This window comes from Zingiber officinale, chromosome 9B (assembly GCF_018446385.1).
Source record: "Zingiber officinale cultivar Zhangliang chromosome 9B, Zo_v1.1, whole genome shotgun sequence".
NCBI lineage: Eukaryota > Viridiplantae > Streptophyta > Magnoliopsida > Zingiberales > Zingiberaceae > Zingiber > Zingiber officinale.
The window spans coordinates 81,337,713-81,356,216 of record NC_056003.1 but is presented as its reverse complement, the minus strand read 5'-3'; the positions used below and the strand labels follow the sequence as shown (position 1 = coordinate 81,356,216).

The window sequence follows — 18,504 nt, the reverse complement described above, 5'->3', positions numbered from 1 at the left end:
CAGGAATAACGAAAAGGGGTTACTTCTTATAATCTTTATGTATTTTTCGTGAAGTACAACTCCCGAATGACCCTTTGTCTTTCCTCTTGTAACTTGTCCTAAAAACTTGATAATTTAATTGCACTTCTTGAATTTGATGTATTTCTTTTACTAAAATTCAATAAAATATCAATAGTAAAACAAAGTTAAACTAAATTCAGTCACTAACTCTATACAACAAATGAAAACATAATTAACAATTATGAAATTAGAATGAATGCAAATATCAATATCATATACTCTAGAAAAATATTACATTTATTGATAACTTAAACTAAGTAAATGAATTAAGAGTTCTATACACACTATAATCTTTAAAATATTAAATTTGTTGACAACACTATGAATTATATACACACATAAGGTGGTCAGTTTAGAGATGATATAACATATTTAGATTAAGAAATTCTTAACACATTTTAGGTACGAAGTATGACAAATATTAAATCAAATTGTATATTTTTTACCAAAGTTAAATAGTATTAACAATTTATCTTGATAATATTAACCTATTTAGATAAAGTATGTGTTGGACAATTCATCTGTTTAATATTAACAAAATTAAATATAAAAAATATGTTTTCATAAATAAAGCTATAATGAGAAATAAATGAACAATTAAAAAGACATTTTTACTCTCAATATTTTTACCTTTAGAGATGATGATGTATATTTTGACATTCTCATAGATGTATTGATGTGGTGCAATGGGATAAGGAGATAATGTGACGAAGAAGGTGGTGAAGCTCAAGACAATAACGAGCTAATGCGGTGAAAAAAGTGGTGAAGCCGAACTTTGACCTAGGTCATGAAGCTTCCGGGAATATAGTAGCCGGTGATGATATGATTTTAACTTCACAACTTCTAGAGAGTACAGAAGCAAATGACAACGCCCATGGAGGTGAAGAAGCCAGATATGAGGACGATCAGTGATATAGGACTTCACTAGTGAAACGTTGAACGATGGGAAGGAGCAAACGATCAAGTTCGGGAGGGGTTTAGAATTGCGTTTTAAAAAATAAATGAAAGCGAGCGAGCAACATCGAGAGGGGAGGAGGAGTTAGGGTTCAAGATTGGGTTTTAACATAAACAGGAGTTCACAAAATTAAAGTGGGTCGGGATGCTTTTTCTTGCTTCAGACGAGCACATGAGGTGGATGATGACATGGATGAGCAACAACGTGAACAAGAGGTAAAATCGATATCCCATACGTGATTTGATCATTTAGAAGTTATGTACCTAAAATGAGTATTTTATAAACTTATATACACCGATCAGTAAAAAGTTACTTTTTAAATAGTGTATGGATTATATTATCAATTTTTTATACATTATTAATTATTACTCTCACTTTAATTTTGAGATGAAAAAAAATCTCAAATCTCAAAACCATGTATTTATAATGGTTGCATTTATAGTAGCACGTGTTTTCTACAGCTAAGAATTAAATCTAACGGTTGACCTAAACAGATATCAACGGCTACCTAAAAATTAGTGGGATGATAAATCATCATTAAGAGCACTTTCTAATTTATCCTAATAATTAATAAATCGATCATCTCCAATATTAATCACATAAATTAAATATCGACCGAGCAGTTCTCGTAAACACACATATGTTGAAAAAACACGTGCATTGAGTGTTTTTTAAAAAATATTTTAAAAATAGTGAAAATTTGTTGTAAGGAAAAAAAACTACATATTCTGATTATTTTACTAGTAAATTTGCCATAATGCTTCTAAAAGGAATCATAAGCAAATTACAATCGACATCTAAATTCTTCCATGCTAAAAAAATACATATGCTGATTATTTTACTAGTAAATTTTCCATAATGCTTATAACAGGAAGCATAAGCAAAACACAATCGACAGCTAAAATTCTTCCATGCTTCCGAGACTAATCCCTCTGACAAATAAATATACTCAAAATTTAGAATTTGTTGGAGACGGATAAATATTTAAGTACGTTGTAATATTTGCCTAAGTTGCCATGCCCATGAACAAACCATTCCAATAGCACAGTATATCGAAATCATCATGAGAGGAAGAAATGGCAAACTACTACCAAAAATATATGGATGCAGTAACTGACCCCATAACTCCACACCTAGCAAACCTAGAAGATAAATTGTTCCAAATTTTCCAATAAATGTTTCTTCTCGATCTGAAGCACTTGGGGTGTGGGCTTTATCTTCTGCAGGAACAACAACCAGCTTGAAATAGGAAGAAAAGCCAATCCACATGGCGATGGCATACAGAGTGAGAAGCAGTACTTTTATTGGATATTCCTGCGGTTCGAATAGCAGAGGAAACATGGAGTAACACGATACTGCAGAGAATGAAAAAGAGATTTTAGTTGCAAGTTCAAGGAATGGAACAATTAATCATAAGTTACTACTATCTCAAGAAGCTCTTGGGTGACACGACCAGAAAATAAAAATTGGAGTGAAAGAGCACCACCACTAAGATTTGGACTAATGATAAGTCAATAAATCTGTTCATCATGGCAAGTTAATAAAGAAAAACTACTATCATGATGGATCACCTCTGTGGCAATAAAACTAGTTGATCAAGAAACAAAAGGTAAAAAAAGTATATCGATTAGCAAGCGTCAGGAATACCTATTGAAAGCAAGAAATAGTGTCTTGCATCATTCAAACTGTCCACTGAAATTACAGCGAGTGGGATTGTGAAATGAAGTGATGCTTTCTCATGAACATGCCAGCCAAACATGAAGCCACATGTGAAGGCATATGCCACCCATCTGATAAGGTGTTTTGCTTGGGGCTTTTGGAAGGCTTTGATGAGACATGGAGACATACTAAGTAACACCGTTACAAATGTTATCAAAGGGGTGACCTATCATCAGTTCAGAAGTACAACAAAAATCAGATCAAAACAGCTAGCTGAATGATCATACACTCCAAGCACAGAAGTGTTTAAATACCTGAGGAAGCACAGCAAAATGAGAAGAATTTCCAACCAAGCCACCAGTAAAAGATGCTTCAGGAGAAGGGATATCAAATCCAAGCTTTGAAAGCACAACAGCTAGGAGCTTGTCAATAACTATGTAAAAGACCCAAAAATTTGGAGCCCAATATGCATGGCAGAGGCCCCTACCAAATGGAAATAAACGGCTAAGAACCTGCTGAATCTGCAGAACTATCATACTGTCAAAAATAGTTTGGAAAAAGCATATCATACTGCAAGGGGCAATCATAAAGGAGAAGAAATTGCACTGTATAACAAACAGCAACCCAAGAGAAGTCAATAAACTAACCGAAATTGCAATTTTTAATTATTCAATCTCTGTTCAATACACAATGAGTAGTTCTTCAAATCCTTTCTTCAATCTCTGTAGCATATTAGCATTTGACTTAACATTCCACCACTGCATTAGCCTCTAGTGTGAACAAGTTCTCCAATTCTCAGCATATTCAAGTGTTGGAGAGACAACACAAATATCCTTGATAGCAGATACATAATTAATTTCAAGGACACCAAAATTGAGGGGAACCTGGTAATATGATCTAACGAGCACAAATGGTTAGCAGGCTCACTTACAAAAGTGAGTTCTTTTTATCCACCTACTTGAGATCGATGAATGAAAGCTTAACACCATAGCAATCTCTATTGCTAATGTATGAGTTGTAAACATAAAGAAGTTTGACCTTGGTTATATTTCATCTCTTCAACAAGTTTAGCAATAAGCATAACAACCCTATTGTTCCAATGGAGAGGAGAACCTATAATTAGCTTTTCGGGAAATTTACAAATGAACAATTTCAATGAAAACTTTCAATTTTTTATTTTACTGTGTTCAACTCTATGTATTCCTCTATCCGTAGAGTACATGGTTAACATAAAGTTCTGAAAACATCACTTCTTGGAGAACAGTTTGAGCGCTGAAAAAGATACTAAACAAGAACAATGGATGCACACTACTGTATAATATTCAAGAAAATATGCAGTATTCATATGGCTGTAAGATTGAAGGCAAAGTAACCCTCAATTGGCATTTAGGATGATACACATCAAAGAGAAATATGCACATCAAATGAAATCCAACAAGAAAAATGTAGAAAGCATAGCCAAGAAATTATATGACAATGCCCTGGAATAGTAGTTACAAACAGTTACACTGAAAAACATACAAATAATATGAAAAATGGTACAAAAAGGATCTCTTGCAATTTGACAACCTTTGCTTAAGAAAACAGTAATAGACAGTTTCTTGAACTACTAGGATGGTTACAACAGCTCAAAATAGTCTTGAGTAAAGCACATTGTAAGGAACCATGGAGAAGTTGGTGTAAACTTGAATATGTGCTTACAAGGTACACAGATGCTGATGTTATGTAATAAAGATTTTCATCTAGATCCCAGTGATTAAAAGGACTAATGGTAATTATTTAGAGTGGCAGTAATGCCAACAGCTTAGATTCTATTAGCTCTCGGTTGCTTACCTTAAGTTTCTTTCCTCAAATAGTCCTGTTCCCAGTCAGTGCCCTTGAACAACTGATGAACACAAATAACAATCTAAAATTTTCTAGTTTCCCTACAAAAATGTGCATTTAGAGTGCTTTTCATAAGTTCATAAGCAATATATTCTCTGATTAATGCTCAAACAGATGGACCAAGTAAGAAAAGAAAATTTTCAAAATTTTACTACAAAATTATCCAGAAATTGTTAGCAAAACAAAACAGGAAGCTTTCTACACGGAAAATTAAGATTATGTAATTCAAAGAACGATAAATTTTGCAATCACAGTTCTCACCTGTCCATAGTAAAAGAACGGACCAAATGCAGCAACGAAGACGGCTCCTACCACTCCTCCCATGATTAGAAACCTCCCCGACGCCTTCCACAGACTGCCTCTACAGTAATGTCTGAGGAGGTACACAAAATACAGCGGCGCGGCGATCAAAAAGAGGTGTTTGGAGCAGATCAGGACAGAGAAAGCAATGCCCGCGGCAAGATCCCTCCCTTCCTCCAGGAAGGAGAGGGAGAGGAGAAGGATGCCAAGGAGGTAGCCGTTGTACTGGAAATGGATATGGTCAACGATGAGAAGCGCAGGCGACCAAAGGAGCAGCACAAGGACAATGCTTCGACGAGCGATCGGGAGCCTGCGGCGTGCGAGTCGGATGGCGGCGAGAAGGAAGACGAGATCGGTGACGATGACCGAGAGGCGGAGGTAGAGGAGGACAGGGAGGGGAGCGGATGAAGGAGGGGAGGGGGAGAGGTGGAGGGGATGGAGGATGGAGGCCGAGGGAAGTAGCCGGAAGGGCGAGGAGGCGCTGGAAGTAGGCGAAGAGTGGGGGGTAATCGAGGGTACAGCAGGGAGCCGATGTATCGGAGTACCAGCGCCGGAGGGGAACGCTGGAGGTGAGGGCGAGCCAGTGGCGATGCACTTCGAAGTCGGTGCTGCGGTACGACGGGATCAGGAGAGCCTTGACGCACGCTGCCACCGCCCACATCCACACCGCCTCCTCCATGGCTGCTCCTCGAGGCAACGGAATAGAACTATAGAAGCGAAGCGAAGCCAAGCCAAGCCATCAAATGGGCCAAGTAGTGGGCCGAAACAAATCGAATTAACAAGTTCATTCGATTTTACAATTGATTCGGCCACGGGCCGCCGTCACTTTCTCCTTCGATGGCAGCTCAATCTCAGTGTCCCGACGACTTGGTGCTAATGGATAGGGATGTATTCGAGTGAGTCGAATTCTTGAATATTTGAACTTGGTTTATTTATAATTGAGTCGAGTTTGAATTTTATTTAACGAATATATTCATAGATCATAAGTTTATTCGAACTTTTATCGAGTCTAAACAAACTTAATAAATATAAATCATAAATTTAAATATTCATTAAAAATTAAATTATATATTTAAAGAAAGTTATAATATTATTATTAAAATTTATAATTTTATTCTAATAAATAAATTTATTATATTTGTCTATATTTTTCATAAGTAGAGTGTAAAATATATAAATTCAATATCAAAATTATTATTTTTTTATTTAAAAATTGCTTATGTGTTCACGGGTTAACGAGTCGAATATTGTGAAGCTTGAGTTTGATTTGTTTATCTTAATGAATCTCATTAAACGAGCTCAAACGAACTTTTATCGAATCGAGCTTCGAATAACTCACGAACGGCTTGATTCATTTACACCCCTACTTATGGATAGGTAATTCATCCGCGATGAAGCTCGGATTTTGATAGGTGATGATGGATTTTCTCTTTGGTTCGTCGTCAAAGGTGGATTTTTGATGGATCAATGCAGAGAGATGGAGCATGCCCCGATCAACGCCGGGATTCGTCCGCAATGACAATGGTCAATGGAGGTGAGGAGTTTGATTCTTTTTGGATTTGTAATTGGTGTTGATCGTCGCCATCGAGATTGGAGATGAGTTTAGAATGAACCATGATGTGAGGAAGATCGGTGGAAAGGTTTCTGCCGGCGCACCGGTGACATGGCGGAGCCGCTCAGGTACGGCCTCCGGAAGCCGATGCCTTCGTCGGTCTACTCGTTTCCTTCGGAGAAGTGATCATTGTATTTATTTTATGAAATAATCTATATATTTTAGATGCTTGAGCTTAATTAAAAAGTCATTGCAATCTAATTATTTAATTTTTTTACCTTACTATTTTAGTAAAAATTAAAACATTTACTCATTAACTATTGGTTAATTTAGTAAAAATCTAAAATTAAATTATATTAATATTTTTTTTTCTTTTCATACTAAAAATAATTTTAAGATTTATTAGTAATTTCTACATATGCATCAAACAGAGATCTATAGTTCAAAACTCAATGCGGTATATTAATTAAAAAATTTCTCATTAATTAATCAGGGATCTAGAATTTGAAACTCAGATACAACGTATTATTGAGAATTTTTCTCACCGATAATTTTCTTTGATCTTCTTTAGTCCCACATCTTAGGATTGACAATACTGTGAGTGGAGAACTTTCAGAGCAATGATGTTAAAAAGTATACTTTTTTTTTTGCTAGGATCAAGTATGATATTAAATGCATTATACTATTGCATAGAACTAGCACATCCTTATCCAATTTATGGATGGTCTCACTCTTATCTAATTTATGGGTGGTCTTTTGGTTAAGATTAAATATAATATTTATTTTTATTAGTTTAATATATAATATAAATAATTAAATTAATTTTTATGAAGGAGAGTCCTTATAGATGTAAGGATGATATTTAAGAATAAATCATATTTTCATTGAATAATGTTAACATATTCATTTTATAAAATGTATTTGTATTATATATTATATTACACACGTAATGTATGTACATAATCGCTAGGATATATGATTTTTCTCTTCTTAAAGCACTCAATTCATGATCTGATGGACATTATTATATTTTTTTATTTATAGACATAGAGAGAGGGCCAATGTACATATACATCTTTATTCATGTGCAACCATCATGTATAGTTTATAATCAATTATTATTATTTGCATTCCTTACAAATAATTATAATTATTGTATATAGATGAGATATATTTAATTAGTAACTTCAATTGAATGAAATTAATTTAGTTTTAATTTTCTTTCTTTTTAATTTTAAGACCAATTATTTAGTAGATAATAATAATTATCTAATATTCTCTCACTGAGCCTAAAATTACATTAAATTAAAACTTAAAACATAAGTATTATGCATTATAACTTTAAGCATAAAAAAAAATTTATTCTCTTAAGATATCATAATTGCCTTAGTATAATAGAATACTAAATGTGGGTTATAACGACGGTATATTATATAACATACTTCCTTCAATATACCATAAACATCAGTAGTGACGAATCCAGGAATTTAAGTATGGAGGGACGATCACGATAAACAATGGGTGGTTTTCTCCATCTCCACCGGTAGAATCTCATAATACTAGGGGTTTCATCGTTGGCAAGGGAGGGCGACCGCCGATGCCGCCCCCCTACTGGATACGCTCATGAACATCAGCATCCAATTATATTAGACCTATAAATGACATATAATTTCATAATAGTCTACAATAATATTTCTAGACAATTTACGTTATATTATAATAATGTGCACATCATAACTAGAAATCGTATATCAGAAATACATAAGTGAGTTCAGAATATCAACTTAATAAATCATTCAAAAGGATAATGAAGACTCATTTGATATACATGTTTCTTAAATATTTTTTTAAAACATTTAGTTAATGGATCTGTAATAATGAGATGTGTTTTAACATAATTAATAAATACTCTTGTTTATGAACTTCTTCTTTAACAAAAAAATATTTTAATTTTATATGTTTGGCTCATCTTGAGCATTTATCATTTTTTGAAAAGAATATTATTGTGGAATTATCACATTAAATTTTTAACAACTTGGTAATAATGTGATAACTTTAAGTCTTGAAATAAAATTTCACAACCATAATGCATGGATTGTGGCTTCAAAACATGCTACAAACTTTGCTTTTATTGTGGATAAGATAATTATTGGGATTCAATCAAAGTCTCATATTGGAAAGATCATGGGATTAAAAGGATGTAAGATATCTCTATTGGGATGAGACCTTTTGGGTAGAGTCCAAGAACAAAACCATGAGGGGCTAGGCTCAAAGTGGATAATATCATGACATTGTGGAGATATATAAATATCCTTTTGGCACAACAAATGGTATCAGAGCCATGGTCCAGACCAGATGCAATGTGAGGTGGCCTTGAACGAAGTTGAGGATAGGCCTGAAGTAGGTCAGGGTGATCAGATGCTCACAAGGAGACTCAGAGTAGGTCAAGAGTGACCGGAAGCAAATGCTTGCGGGGAGGCATGGAGCAGGTCAGGGTGACTGGATGCTTACGGGAAAGGCCCAGAGCGGATTAGGATAACCGAATGCTCGCTGGGATGACCTGATTCCATGTTGCATGTCCTTTTTACTGACGTGTTGGTCATGGATCATTACTCGGGGATCACTAATTACTTAAACTAAACAAGATTTTTTTTGATAACTTTAGATGTATACTAATATTATTCAAAATAATCCCCAACCAAATTCACTCTTAGATATTTTATTCACTTTTGAGTTTTCTACTAATTTATTTAGATATTTTATTCAGTTTTGAGTTCTCTACTAATTTATTACTTGCCATAAATTTCAATGTAAAATAATCCAACTCAATTTAATTCTAGTGATTTTAATTGGTTAACATATTACAAATGAGCATACTATGTTGTGTTCTACGATCATTCATTATTATCTATTCATTTTGATATTATGATATATTATTTCAGATGGAAATGAGTGGTAAAGAGGTTGAGGATGGTATGCAAAATGTTCCAACTGTGGGAAGTCAAGCACTTGCATTGACAACATCACATTTCCAAAATGAGAGTGTTTTATGATGCAAACTAATTAACCTCCAAATGAGAATTTAGAAACTGAAATTATGGGATCAGAGGGTGGAAATAAAAGAAAATTTAGATCTTCTACGTGAGATCATTTTGAGAGAAAGCTAACGGAGGAAAATGGAAAGTGGTTTACAATGATTGTAAGAAGCCCTTAGGTGGTTAAAATAAGAATGGTACGAGTCATTTATTTGATCACATCAGATCATGTTTGTACAAAAAAAACAAAAGACAATAATGCAATCAATATTGCAGCCAATAAAAAGTGATGGGACAATGATGCTTGGGACATAACATTTTAACCAAAGATCATGGGAGATCACGGGAGGACAGAGCTTGCCAATATGATTACATTGTATGAATATCTTTATCGATGGTTGATCATGTGGGGTTTAGAATGTACTCTTATGTCTTACAATCATTATTTAAAGTTGTTTCTCGAAACACAATTAAAAACTACATCATGAGGATATTTGAGTATCAAAGAGATAAAATAATGAAATTATTAGACTCAAATGCTAGTCGAATTGTATTGACAACTGATACGTGAATATTAAGTAATCAGAAAAGAGGATTCATGATCATCACTTCACATTTCATCGATGTTTCATGGAAGTTACAAAGTCGGCTTGTGAGTTTAATTTTTTTTATCTTTAATTTTGTACTTGTAATTATCATTAATAATATTACTATTATTATTATTAAAATTTATTATATTTATTTTGTTACTAGGTTTGTGTATCTACCGTGTCCACACACGGCTGAGGACCTTGCCTCATCAGTATATTATATTTATTTATTATAAATTTATTTATGCCCTTGTTGATTGCCTCTCGGATCATAAATTATCCATTTAAGTATTGATAATTGTACAACTAATGATGCTATGGTTGAGTTTATTTTGGACAAGCTTCCTCCAAGTTCACTAATTTTAGAAGGAAAATTGTTTCACATGTAGTGTTGTGCCCATATTTTGAATTTGGTTGTAAGAGATGGGTTAGACTTAATCAGTGATAGTATTGAACTATTTATTATAGTGTTGGATTTTGGATAGCAACGCCAAAAAGGGATGAAAAATTTGTTGAAACAACTCGATAGTTGAAGGTTCCAAGCACTAAAAAATTGGAACTTGATTGCAAAATACGGTGGAACTCTACATATTTAATGCTTAACATTACTACAAAAAAAACAGCTTTACCGATGGGGCTACCGACGGAAATTTCTATCCGTCGGTAGAGGGTGCATATTACCGATGGAATATTATATTCTGTCGGTAAAATATACGTTACCGACGGAATAAAAGATTCCGTCGGTAATGTACTAACATTACCGACGGAATTAAAAAATTCCGTCGGTGATGTTGTTTTTTTAAAAAAATAACTTTACCGACGGAATCTAGATTCCGTCGGTAAAGCCAAAATAAACCCTAACCCGTCCCCTTTTCCTTTCTTTCCACGCACGCGGCAGCATCTCGCCGATCTCCTTCCTCTTCCTCCTCCCCGATCTCGCCGGTAAGCTCCTTCCTCTTCCTCTTTTCTAGCTTCCTTTCTTTGTGGCCGCCAACGCCCTGCTGGCCTTTGTGCCGGCCGGCGCTGGCAGTTGCCTGCCGCCAGCGGCGTGGTGGCCGCTGTGGCGACCGCCAGCGGCCACTAGGCCGCTGTGCCGGACGCCGGCGGCCTCCTGGTTTGTGTGCCGGACGCCGGTGGCCTCCTGGTTTGTGTGTCGGACGCCGGTGGCCTCCTGGCCGCTATGTCGGACGCTACTGTGCCGGCTGCAGGTAGGGGTGTAAACGAATCGAATCGAGCCGAATATGCTGAAAAATTTAAGGCTCGAATTCGGCTCGAAATAGGTATATTCGAGTTCGAGCTCGATTCGAAGCTCGAAAATTTTAAAATGTTTGGTTCGAGTTCGGTTCGAATTAGGGTTCGAGTTCGAATTCGGCTCGAAATATTCGAACATGTTCGTGAACTATTTGAATTATTACTCGAAAATAGGTTCGAAAGGCTCGAAATTTATTTATTTAATATATATTTAACTTATATTAATAAATATTAAGGCTCGTGAGCGGCTCGCGAGCGGCTCGAACAATATAATTTGGATTCGAGTTCGGCTCGAAAAAAAGTTCGAACATGTTCGAGTTCGGCTCGAATTCGATAAATTCGAATACGAATCGAATATTTTTCGAGCCGGCTCGAAAAACTCGCGAGCCGGCTCGATTCGTTTGCAGCCCTAGCTGCAGGTATGTCAGAACTGCTATGCTGACGGGTGTGTCGGATATATGCTGTTGTGCTGGCCTGTGCTAGTCATTTTTCTACTTGTTAATTTTTTGATAAATTTTGTGCTAAATTATTTTTATTTTGTAAACAGATAGCATTTGCTTCTCTTCTCCGGTACACATTCACATCTTCATGTATATTTTAGTTTATTGTATTTTATATTATTTGCCATTGTTTAATTTACATATATGTTATGTTCGTATCTTAATCTGTAATATAATATCATTCTTTTGTTTGTTTTGTGTTTGTACGTTAATTTAAGATAATTTATAATTATCAATTTATTAGTTTTAGGTGAAAATGTCTATGAATAAAGCTTGGATGTATAATCGATTAGAAAATGAATTTATTAGAGATGATTTTATTGCTGAAGTTGAAGAATTTGTCAACTATGCTAAAAGTCATCCAGAATGTATGAATGGTGCAGAATTAAAGTGTCCGTACAATCATAAAAAATGTCAAAATAGAGCTTTCCGTGATGAAGATACTGTAAAAATGCATTTATGTAGGAATGGTTTTGTGCCAAATTACTACAATTGGTACTGTCATGGAGAACCTTATTTGTATGAACCAATTGGGCCTTCTGGTGGTTCATCATCTGGCACAACTTTTACTGCACATGACTCATCAACTTATGATATTGGAATGCAATCAATGGTTCACGATGCAATAAATGTCGCAGTTGATTATTCCAATATAAACGAAACACCTGCACCTGAATATCAGCAACTACATGAAATGTTAAAGGATAGTGAAAGAGAAGTGTCGGAAGACATTCCCTCAGGTCACTCGCAATTATCAGCTACTGCAAGGTTGTTGAATATGAAAGTAGAACATCATTTTTCTGAAAGATGTTATGATGACATATGTCAATTAATGTCAGAGTTACTTCCTGCTGACAACATAATGACAGATAGTTTTTACAGTACCAAGAAATTGGTTAGAGGTTTAGGTTTGCCAGTAGAGAAGATTGATTGTTGTGTAAACAACTGTATGATATTTTGGCATGAAGATAACGAACTGAGTGAATGCAAAATCTGTACTCACCCTCGTTATAAGAATGTTACCCGCATACCAGGGAAGAAGAAGAAAAATATTGCTTGAAAAGTGATGTATTATTTTCCTTTAACTACTAGATTACAACGTTTGTATGCATCTGACGCTACAGCTTGTCACATGACGTGGCATCATGAACATGAGCATGAAGGAGGTATTATGTGTCATCCTTGTGATTCTTCTGCATGGAAACATCTTGATATTGTATTTCCCTCGTTTGCAATGGAACCACGTAATGTGAGATTGGGACTTTCCGCTGATGGATTTCAACCATTTAGTCAATCGGGACAGCAATATTCATCCTGGCCAGTTATATTAACACCATACAATTTACCACCCTGGATGTGCATGAAAGATGAATTTATGTTTCTTACTGTGCTTATTCCTGGTCTAACCAATCCCAAAGAGAAGATAGATATTTTCTTACAACCTTTAATTACAGAATTAAATGATTTATGGAATGTAGGGTCAGTGACTTATGATGTTGCAAGTAAAAGTAATTTTAGATTGCATGCTGCATTATTATGGACGATCAGTGATTTCCCAGCATATTCAATGTTGTCAGGATGGAGCACGGCGGGTAAATTAGCTTGTCCACACTGCATGACAGATTCTGATGTCTTTTCATTACCTTGTAGTCAGAAAGTATCCTGGTTTGATAATCACCGGAAGTTTTTACCTATTGATCACCCTTTCAGGCGGAATAAGAAATATTTCCTAAAAAATATTGTAGTCAGAAAATCTCCTCCAGCATTCCATATATTAAGTGAAGAAATCATTGAACAAATAGACAGTTATGGATTTCTACCAGTATCTCAATCTGGTTCTGATGAGATAAATAGATACATTGTTAGGATGTGCCAGTGTGGTTGGAAAAAAGGAGTATTTTTTGGGAGCTCCCCTATTGGAAGTATCTACTTATTTGACATAATTTAGATGTCATGCATGTGGAGAAAAAATTCTTCGATAATATCTTTAACACTGTGATGAATGTGCCTGGAAAAACTAAGGACACTACAAAATCTCGTGAAGAATTAAAACAATTAGTAAACAGACCAGAGTTGCATCAAAATGAAACAACTAATAGATTTCCAAAGGCTTGTTATACATTAGACAAAGATGGGAAGCAGGCTTTATGTAGTTGGTTGAAGGAAGTAAAATTCCCAGATGGGTATGCCTCAAATATGGCTCGTTATGTGGATATGAATAGGTTAAAGATGTTTGGGATAAAGAGTCATGATTGTCATGTATTCATGCAAAGACTTATTCCAGTAGCTTTCCATGATTTACTTCCATATAATATTTGGCAAGCTCTCACAGAATTAAGTCTATTTTTTAGAGATTTGACAGCGAGGTGTATTACGATGGACGATATGCTTCGGTTAGAGATAGACATTCCTCTTATATTATGTAAGTTAGAGCGCATATTTCCACCCAGCTTTTTTGATTCAATGGAACATCTGCCGGTACGTTTGCCATATGAGGCACAAATAGCTGGTCCTGTGCAATATAGATGGATGTATCCATTCGAACGGCTTTTGAGAAAATTAAAGAATAATGTTCGTAACAAAGCAAGAGTTGAGGGCTCAATATGTAATGCTTATCTGGTTGAAGAAACATCTTCTTTCTGCTCCTATTATTTTGCTGATAATGTCAAAACCAGACATCGCAAGGTTCCTAGAAATTATGATGATGCTCAAGAAATAGACAATTCGATGCTTTCTATTTTTAAGTTTCCTGGCAAACCAATGGGTGCATCTATTTCTAGATTCTTAACTCCAGAAGAATATCATACTGCAAGAACATACATACTCTTGAATTGTGAAGAGGTCAAACCATACATAGAGTAAGTTGACTTCTCTAATTAAAAAAGCATTCCCCGTTCAATTTGTTGCTTGATATCTCATTTACCTTAAAATTACCTTCTTTTCCAGTTTATATGAACAGCAACTATATCTACAAAATTCATCAATGGATGCAGATGGTGTAGCTGAAAAGTTAGAGGTTTAATTTTCATTATGGTTTGAAATATATGTAAGTTGGAGATTTTATTAAGTATTTAAGTTCGTGTGTGTTAAGTAGTGTTCTAATGTCTACTAATTGTGTAGGTTAAAGACCGTAGAATATCGAATGTGACAGATGATAGGATCATGAATCTTGCATCAGGACCTCTTCGTAAAATAAAGGTCTACTCTGGTTTCTATGTTAATGGCCTCAAATTCCACGTGGCACTACGAGATTCACAGAGATTAACCTATAATTCTGGTGTTTGTGTCAAAGGATCTATGAACAACAACTATATCTACAAAATTCATCAATGGATGCAGATGGTGTAGCTGAAAAGTTAGAGGTTGAATTTGCATTATGGTTTTCCAGCTTATATGAACAACAACTATATCTACAAAATTCATCAATGGATGCAGATGGTGTAGCTGAAAAGTTAGAGGTTGAATTTGCTTTATGGTTTGAAATATATGTAAGTTGGAGATTTTATTAAGTATTTAAGTTCGTGTGTGTTAAGTAGTGTTCTAATGTCTACTAATTGTGTAGGTTAAAGACCGTAGAATATCGAATGTGACAGATGATAGGATCATGAATCTTGCATCAGGACCTCTTCGTAAAATAAAGGTCTACTCTGGTTTCTATGTTAATGGCCTCAAATTCCACGTGGCACTATGAGATTCACAGAGATTAACATATAATTCTGGTGTTTGTGTCAAAGGATCTATGGACAACAATAATACTCAGTATGATTATTATGGTAGACTTGAGGAAATCATAGAAGTTGAATATCCTGCATTACCTATTAAGAGGTGTGTGCTATTTAAATGTTCATGGTATGATCCTATCCCAAGAATAGGTACCAGAATACATCCAAAGTATAATTTAGTTGAGGTTAATGCAAACAAAAGGTTCAACAAGTTTGAACCTTTTATTTTTGGGGTACAAGCAACACAGGTTTTCTATCTTAAATACCCTACAAAGAGAAGAAGGCCCAGTGAATGGTTGTCTGTTTGTCGAATGAAGCCTCGCTCGATTATAGAAATGTCGAATACCACTCAGGCTACTGATGCATTTCAGAATGACGAAGTTGAGAGACATTCAATTGATACACAACTTGAATCTACATCTCAATTACTTGTTGATATTGATAATGTCACTTATGAGGAGATAGATGATAGAGAGATGTCCAACAGTGAAGATGAATTGGTACTAACAGAGTCTAGCGATGAAGACTTGGAAACTATTAATGTTGATTAAATAGTTGCTAATGTAATGTCTGAATTGTACTTTTCTATATAATTTTGTATTGTGTTGCTAATATTAATGTTATGCATGCGTGTATATATATTTTTGTATTGTGATGTTAATGTTAATGTTATTACTAGTACATGCATGCTATGTTTTTGTGCAGATATATTATTATGGCTGAGCAGCAGACAGTAGCACCCCTTGGCTACAAGGTTATTAGAGTTGTCGGAGATACGTATGTATTTTTGTTATGATTAATACAAGTTATTAGAGTTGTTGAAGACTTGTTATTATTCATATCTATTTTTTTTTCCTTGCAGATTTGTTCCTGATGGACACCGGGTAGCCTCTTATATCACTAGTAAGTTTAAAGAGTGAGTATGTGCTTCTGGTACTACATGGAGGCATGTAGATCAGGAGATGAAGACATTTTATTACAATGAATTCGTAGTAAGTAAAATTAATATATTTGGTATTCAATAATATATTTATCCTTTCGTATACTAAAATCTATACTTATAATTGCAGAAAAGGTATACATGGGAAGATGGTCAAGAAGAACAGTTTAAAGCTACATGGAATAGTTATTGTGCTAAACTGTACAGAGACCTCATGTATTATATCAGGAAAAAAGGCATTAGGCCAGCGTATATTTCGGAGACGATATGGAGTGCATGGACGACCACCTAGGCTGCAGAAAGATGGCCAGAAAATGCTGAAAAGGCTCGATCTAATAGGAATACAGAGCCAGGTGGCCCGAGCACCGGAATCGCTCGGCATATGTCAGGATCGAAATCTATTATTGAGAATGCTATGGATTTGGTAATTTAATTTAAAACTATAATTTTTAACAATTTTTTATTTTATTATCACATTAGTATGTATAATTATGTCTCAAAATATTTGTGTATGTAGGAGCATGATCTTGCTCGGCAGCCCACATGCATGGAGGTATTTTTGAAGACCCATAAGAAGAAAGATGGGTCATTTGTCGATTTTCGATCTCAGGTCCTACACGTAAGATTATTAACTTTATTTCATTTGTTCATGCATTTCTATTTTGATTAATTTTTAATAATTGTTATCAAATTAAATATTGATATATTATAATTTTGAACACAGGATCAAATGACAGAAAGAGTGGCTCAGGCCTCTCAGCCACCATCAGAGGGGGGGGTCATAGTCTCTATCCACCGACGCGCTAAATGAGATATATTATGATGTTGTCGGTGGAAGGACAAAAAACTCCACCCTCTACAGCCTTGGCTCCTAGGCCAAAGTGGCATTTGATCGTTTGAGGACTCCTAGGGGTCGTGCTAGTTCCTCTTCTTCTAGTGAGGTGCAGTCATTAAGACGCGAAAATCAAGAACTACGCACTCAACTGAAGACAATGGATGAGAGGATGACTTCTATGGATGAGTGGAGGGCTGCTGAGGAGAAGAGGAGGACCGACCAGGAAACTCTCTTTGCCAGTATGCGAGAGATCGTGGCAAATTTCGCTCGCACCCAGACGCCAGATGGTCTTGAGTCCCAGGAGACTCAAGACCCATCAGACCGTGATGATTAGCCATGTTTCGAGGTTTGTTCAACTACTATTTAAATCTTTATTTATCATACAAGTTACATGCAAAATATATTTGATTGTTTTATTCTACTCTGCTCATTTCTAATATTTACATTAATATATGTTTCAGGCGTCAGGGTGTATATATTCAGCACGATCATCATCATCATCATCATCATCATTTTCTTTCTATCTAGGTATTTATTTTTTCAAATGTAAAATTCATTATACATCTATGTAACATTTCGAATTATAGATTGATATCAATCTCATCATAATTTATTGTATTTTACTTTTTGTAGGATTTTACACTATTAGTTGTTTTTGGAGTATTTGTTATCATGGTATGAATTTATACATTTGAGCATGGAAATATTTTGTTTATATTATATTTGTTTATATATGTTTTGTTAGAATATGTAAACTGTGATTGAGTTAGTTTATTTGTTAACTGTGATTGTATCTGTGATTAGGGTTAGTTTATTTGTAAATTGTGATTGTATCTGTGTCGGTATTTGTGATTATATCTGTGATTGTGTTAGTTTATATCTGTATTTGAGATTATAGCTGTGATTGTATTTGTGATTATAATTTGTATACATGGGGTGAATGGGAAACAAAAAGAACCTGGTAATTTTTTTTTGTTTTACTGACGGAATACCGACGGAATATTCCATATCGTAATATACCGTCGGTATTCATATTCCGTCGGTATTCCATATCGTAATATACCGACGGAATTGGCTTTTCCGTCGGCAATTTTAGACGGAATTGACTTTTCCGTCAGCAATTTTCGACGGAAATAGATTTTCCGTCGGCAATTTCCGACGGAAATGGTATTTCCGTCGGGAATTTCCGACGGAAAACCTAATTCCGTCGGAAATTGCCGA

General features: G+C 35.1%; 1 pseudogene; it reads right to left on the bottom strand.

Moving 5' to 3' along the window:
• Positions 1 to 1,791: 1,791 nt before the first annotated feature.
• On the bottom strand, positions 1,792 to 5,578 carry LOC122025066 (annotated as a pseudogene).
• Positions 5,579 to 18,504: the final 12,926 nt, after the last annotated feature.